Below are 6866 nucleotides of genomic sequence, written 5' to 3' on the forward strand. Positions count from 1 at the left end.
TTGGAGACAAGTTTTTACCTTCACGCACCACTAAATTGTGAAAGCTCGTAAATTTTTTTAAATAAAGTTAAGAATAAACTAAAATCTACAAAATTATATCTCTTTATCTTTGCATTTTCAATGGCAAGCTTATAATAATAATTTTTTTAAGTTAAAAACTTATTATTAGTAATAGGTTGAGCTGTAAGGTACAAAATGTGTAGGAAATTTGTTTTGTCAGTTTGATTTCAACTTGTAAAGAACAGTATGTAAAGTAACCTGCAGTTTTATGTTTTAAACAGAGAGGGCGACAGAGTGCCAAAAGTTACAAATTGCAGCTGTAAATTAATTGCAACCGAGGGGCAACCTTCCGATCTCTCTGCTGAAGCCAATACGGAAGTGATTTGAACTGCAATTCATCGACTGGCCGCTAAAGGCAGGCTCCAAAAGGTCAATTCCCATATACCTCCATGTTAAAATGGCCAACTTTACATTAGAAAATAATATGTTTACAGTCTGGACAAAAAGTGTTTTTGGTCTGTATAGCTAATTTTGCCTTTCATGACAATTGTGAGGGGGTGAATTTTTTGTAACTCATCAGTTTAAATGATATTAAGCCTAATGCTGCGTTTACACCAGTCGCGCATAGTTGGACGCTTGAACATTTGAGTTTAGTCGCATCATTCGCGCGTGGAATTCTAGTCATTCGAGACATTCATGCGGATTCTGCGACTCTGCTGAGACTCCGCTCGCTTCCTGTAATCACGTCACTACTGCAGCAAGGTCCTTGCTGCGCGGAAATCCGACAAAGTTCAGATTTTTCAACTCGCGCTTTTCCCGACGCAACGCTCAATTTGTGCAGAACGTGCCACGCCTTCCGCATTGACTTAACATGTAAATTACCCGCACTTGCCACCTCTACCGTGGCTGGTGTAAACGCAGCATTAAAGTTCTGCATAATTAAGGGCGTGGCCACTTGAGTGACGGTTGAACAGCCACTGTCGTCACTAGAGTTGAGCTAGGCGGGCATGGTTTCAGCAACCAGTCACCTCAGCTTCACTCATGTCTCGGCTCTTTACCCATTTTCGGATAAACGCGCGGCCAACATGGCGACGGCAGGCACCGCCTACTTTAAGCTTCAAAAACGTTCTTCAGAAACCTATGCGTGATGTCACGGACACTACGTCCATCTTTTTTTACAGTCGATGATTGCAACATGGGAGAGGGTGACCCGTGTGTGCCATTTTAAGCTAATTTGTTTGAATTATTTGTCATCTGTTAAACTAAAAAAAATTATTGAATGCACTTTTCTGGACATTAAAATTGTTTCACTGTTTTATTCCTCCTTAAACCTGCAACTGTTTTGGTTAAAAATAAACAAAAATCACTAAGTAGTAATGTCAGTTGTTTTACAATGTATGTAACTATAGACAGTTTCATCGAATACATGCGCGTTGCTGCGCCTATCATTCAAAATATTCTTTATTATCATGAAAATACCCGAAACAATTTGAAGAACAGCTATATAAATATTCCTATAGACATTTCCTGGAATAGCGTTTGTAATGCTACTTCTTTTGTGGCACAAAGGGAGTTTCTGCACGAGAGCGCCCCCTACCTTTGAGATTCATTAAAATTCATTCATTGAGAAAACGGACATTTGCACGATTAATCGTGACAGTCCTAGTTAATTTCCGGTATATGCTTGTATATCGGTCTGGCAAGTGGCTAATCTGACCTCTACAATAAATACTTTGTGAAAAAAAGTTTTGGTTTACAAAAGACAAAGGGAGACGGCGAGCATACATCATCGCTGTGCGGAGATGTTTGGCACCCAGGCAAGACCTGTAGCTAAGATTGTATACTTTCATTTTACACAGTAAATTTAGCTTAGTGTAGTAGTTGATACGCGTTAGATATGATATATATGAATGAAGGTAACTTACTTGTCATTTTTTTGCTTTTTATCAGAAATAAACTACTCTGAAAGGACTTTTGATTCTATGTGGATGTCTCCCGGAAGTTTTGTAAAGTCCACATGCGTTTGTTCATCTTTTCGTTGCTGAAACCGTCTATAAGTTGCAATTTTATGTTTCAAACAGAGATGGCGATATAGAGACCAAAGTTACAGATTGCAGCTTTAAACAAACATCTTATGAATTAAACCACAATGCACAATACAAATCACATTGGCCTTTCTAGTTTTTAAGTGGTTGCTCTGTGTTTGATCATGAGGATGTAGTGTTTACCGTGCAGAGCTCATCTTCAAAACCCACCTCTGAAATAATAGAGCTTCTTACTTATTTAGCCGATGACACAGCTTCAGTCAATGAAATGGCTCTCGTCAAGGGTATAAATGACTCTGAGGGCAGAGGACCCTCGGGGTTCCGGATGGGGATTCTCTTTTTGTCTCCTCTCCTCCACTTTCCCCAGGGCCACTCCAACCTAATGGGTGCATGTTACGCTCCGGCATTCCATTCCAATTTAATAATAATGATATTTGCACAGGACGCCCTTTGCTTGCACAGTGTAATTACCTACTTTTTATATGATCTCTATTATTGGAAATCAATGTCGATAAGAGCACCCCATTAGAGCTTGTTATTATCACAGCTTGGGTTTTGCTACACTGCCATTATTATTTTACACACTCTACACTGGCAGGGTTTATGGCCCCGCTCTCTGCAGCCTGGCTAGAGTGTCAGTCTAATTCACAGACCTGCATCCAGGGAATAAGACTCCAGGACCGGGCATTCTGAGCGGGGAAAATACCAGCGAGCATTTTTTTAAATCGGATTCAGACGAATGTTAAAACCGACAGCTGGGAAGGAGATAATGGTGGCTTTAAGAATTAATAAATTAAATTTTTAGTGGAACTTTCCACTTGCGCAGGTCAGATAAAGAATTCTCTCCGAAGGGACGGTCCAAGCACTTCTCTCTGTTTAAAAATGTGCAGCTTTGTGGAACTCCCTACTGTGAGAATGAAATTATTATTAAGTTTTTAATGAAGCGTTGTTAATTATTCCACATCATCAGACTGTTTTTGTGAGTATGTGTTTTTATTTATTTAAAGCAATCGGATCAAAACACATCACTTTTTCCTGGTACATACACTGTACATTTTGAAAATGCATGTAGTTTATCAATTTAATAAACCATTTTTTTTATGTTTATTGATTCAGTTAACTGATTCATTTAACTCTTTCCCCGCCATTGACGAGATATCTTGTCAATCAAGAGAAAACGCTTTCGTGCCAATGACGAGTATTTCCGTCTTTCCGCAATACCGCTATTATCCACCAGGTTGCGCCCTTCCGCAACGGTTTAAAACCGGAAGTATTGCCCTATGGCAAGCTGCTGCATGTCTGTGTCTGTTTAAAAGATCGCTCTGAATGGAAACTCTATGAAAAGTCTGTCACAAAAATGGAATTATCTCTGCTTTTTGCTCAAAATATGGTGTTTTTGCAGAAACCTACCCATATTCAAAAGCTGATTGCAAAAGAACTACTAAAGGTAGGATGAAACAGGTTTTTTTGTTTGAAAGCAGAGGGTCTGTTCTTTCATTTGATATATTGTATGTTTATTTGAAGAAGAACATTTTCTGGAAGGCATTAAACTTTTGTGAAAATCATGAAAAACGCTGGCGCTGGCTGGCAACTTTTTAAAAAAAACCGCTGGCGGTGAAAGAGTTAAGTCTCTGCAAATAATTGTTTTATTTTATTTTTTGTAATTTTACAATATAACACTCAGTAAAATGCTTATTATAAGTTGGTATCTCAGTAGTGTTGCTAAGAATAGCTTGATTTAAAGGGGACATATCATGAAAATCTGACTTTGTTCATGTGCTATAATTGGGTCCCCAGTGCTTCTATCAACCTAGAAAATGTGAAAAAGATCAACCCAGTAACTTAGTTTTGGTAACCCATTCTCTACAAGCATGTGAAAAAACAGGTCATTGTAATCTGCCCCCCCTTGTGATGTCAGAAGGGATAATTCCACCCCTTAATCTGCACTATCCATCTACGACACTGCCATTTAGTGCAGAGATTAGCTCATTTGCATTTAAAAAGACGCACCCTAAAAATTGTTGCTTAAACCTAAAAAGTGGTGATTTCAACATACTATAATAAATTATCTATATGGCATTTTGAGCTAAAACTTCACATATATGATCTGGGGACACCAAAGATTTCTTGTGAAATGTCCTCTTTAAGTTAAACTAGATTTTAGGACACTCATTTTCCTTAGCACCACTGCCCTTGGCAGTAGCTGAAAGTGATGTTTGTGGGGAAATTTGTTTTTAATGCTTTTAATGCCTTTATGTTTGATTAAAGATAAAAGATTAAAGATAATTGTGCCGACTTTGGGTCGATACCCCCCCCCCCCCCCACACAATCCTAGTTCAAATCCTGATCTTCTTGGTGGTTGCACCGATTACAGTATCTTATCCGATTTTCCTGTGTTGTGTGTTTAAGGGTGATTGAATCTGCTTGGAATCACATTGGGGTTGCTCCGATCGCAAATTCTAACTATTCAACATATATTCGATTAGAAATTCTGTAACGTGGATGCATGCTGTAGATTGTGACGTGAATGAAACGATACCCAATCAGAAGCGAGCTGACCTTGAGCTTGTGCTATATAATGTGTAAAGTCCATGTACATTTCATGTCCATGACTTCAACCAAACTTATTTTCGTTATTTCTGCGAGTATTAAATAGTGTCATCACCATTTCTTCTTGCCCATAGTCCACCTTGTTTGTTACTCTATTAAAGTCACGTTTGACCATGAGAGGTTTGTGAGATTTCACGTGTTTAGAGGCGGTACGTAGTGTATGGTACGTTTTCTTGGTGACATGGCCGCCTTTCAGGCACTTCAGGAACAAAATTATCTTAGATTTTTTTATATTGTCATGCCATCTCTCACATTTTGAAAATCTAATATAAAAAAAAAATGTGTGGCCCAGCTTTAAACCAAGTAGGTGTCTGTTAAAATTGACAAAACACTAAACTTTTATAGTATTTATTGGTATAATTTGGAAAAAGACAAAGCACAGCACATTAGGGATTATTCATATATACACATGTGCACATGCAAAAATGTAATAAAGCATCAGTTTAACCTTTAAAAATCCAGACTTTACATGGATTCATACATTTTATTGCAAATTTGAACAAAGAGCGAAGAGTTGGATATCAATTTTGGCCACTACTGTATAAAAGCCTTGGCAAGGACGTATGTTCAAATATTCTGTACACCATCTAACAAAAGACATAATTTTAAAATAATGAAAAGACATCAGATATATCATTCACATGTTCCTTGTTAATTTAGTTGTATCACATAAAATATAATTTGACAATTTCAAATTTGTCTGATTTTCATCACCCTGGACAACATCCAAGCAGCCGTTTCAAGAGCAGATTTTATTCACGATAATATTTTACGCCAAATATAAACGTCATTAAAAGATACCTGATGTGCAGCTTGCCACTTCACTGCAATCCCCTCATATTGATTTCTGGTGAAGATCTGGAATCTTGTATTTCATTGGGTTGGGTGCCAGAGGAGGGTTGGGAAAATCAGATGTGGGAGAAATGATAACCCTTACGATTACTGCGGCAGGAATTAGGACGACTGGATCGAGCTATGCAATGCCATCCTAACTCGTTCTTTCTTCAGAAAGAATTGTGTCTAGATGGAGACGCAAGGTGCACTTGAGATGCAAGGTAGACCTGAAACAGATGTGAGTGAGCTCGAATCAATGGGAGGTAAAGAGAGAGAGAGAGAGGGATGTTGAAGAATCTTGTCTGGACATATCGAGTGGAATGGAGACAGTTTGACATGGTTCCTAGACTAAGTGCTGTGTGCTGTGAATTCAGGTTTGGTGGAGTCTGAATTCATTCGCTTTTAACTTAATACCCTATTACCACAAATGTTTCTGTCCTACGTGTCGATGTAGAAACCAGCAACTCTTCTCTCGATGGAAACTGCCCCTCATAGAAATGACAGATCATGTCGGGCTAAAGTAAAATCTCACTCTCACTAGAATCTCCTCTCATCTCTGTAGTGTTGTACTTCAAGTCTTCTGATATCTATAAAACAAATATAAGCTTTAGGTGAGATTCACGATCCTGATGCCAGGCACAGACAGATGGATGTGAGGTTATGTTTGCTCTCTACTTTGGCTGTGCTGGATTACTTTTGTAGGAGAAACATGAAAGTTGCTCATGATGAAAATTTCATGGATCAAGAATACGAAAGATACCAACCATCCCATTGAGTTCAAGTGTGTCAGGTTTATTTTTCCAGGCAGGTTTCAGGGACAGAATCTCGGAAGCTGAGTAAACAGTAATAATACAGTACAATAAACCACAGAATGGTCTTCAAGGCTGTCTGGATGGTTATGAACTGAACTGACATTATACTTATCGGTACAATTCTTTAAATTACTATTATATAGATATGATGAATAAGAGGTACTTAATAATTACTTTTGCATAGTAATTGCTACTATAGGCCTACATTAGGCATGGGCCGGTATGAGATTTTGGTGGTATAATAACCTTAAACAAAAATTACCATTGCAACACTAAAATAAAGCAACAAGCCCCAAGAAGCAGTGGGTTACCATTGCATTTTATAACAGCTAAGGGGCGTTGTTAGGCACAACGCGAAGCTGTTATAAAATGCACTGTAACCCCACTGCTTTGCGAGGCTTATTGCTTTTATAAAACTGTTACTTCATATGCGTAGCAGGATTTCATAAAATAAAACACAAATAAGTTGTAATTTTGCTAGTACAAATATTACTCTTCCGCCAAACAAGTTCCTAGAATCAAGTGCGGCTGATACAGAGCGTAGTTCACAACCAACACAGATGCT

Source organism: Misgurnus anguillicaudatus, chromosome 4 (genome assembly GCF_027580225.2).
Source record: "Misgurnus anguillicaudatus chromosome 4, ASM2758022v2, whole genome shotgun sequence".
NCBI classification, from domain to species: Eukaryota; Metazoa; Chordata; class Actinopteri; order Cypriniformes; family Cobitidae; genus Misgurnus; species Misgurnus anguillicaudatus.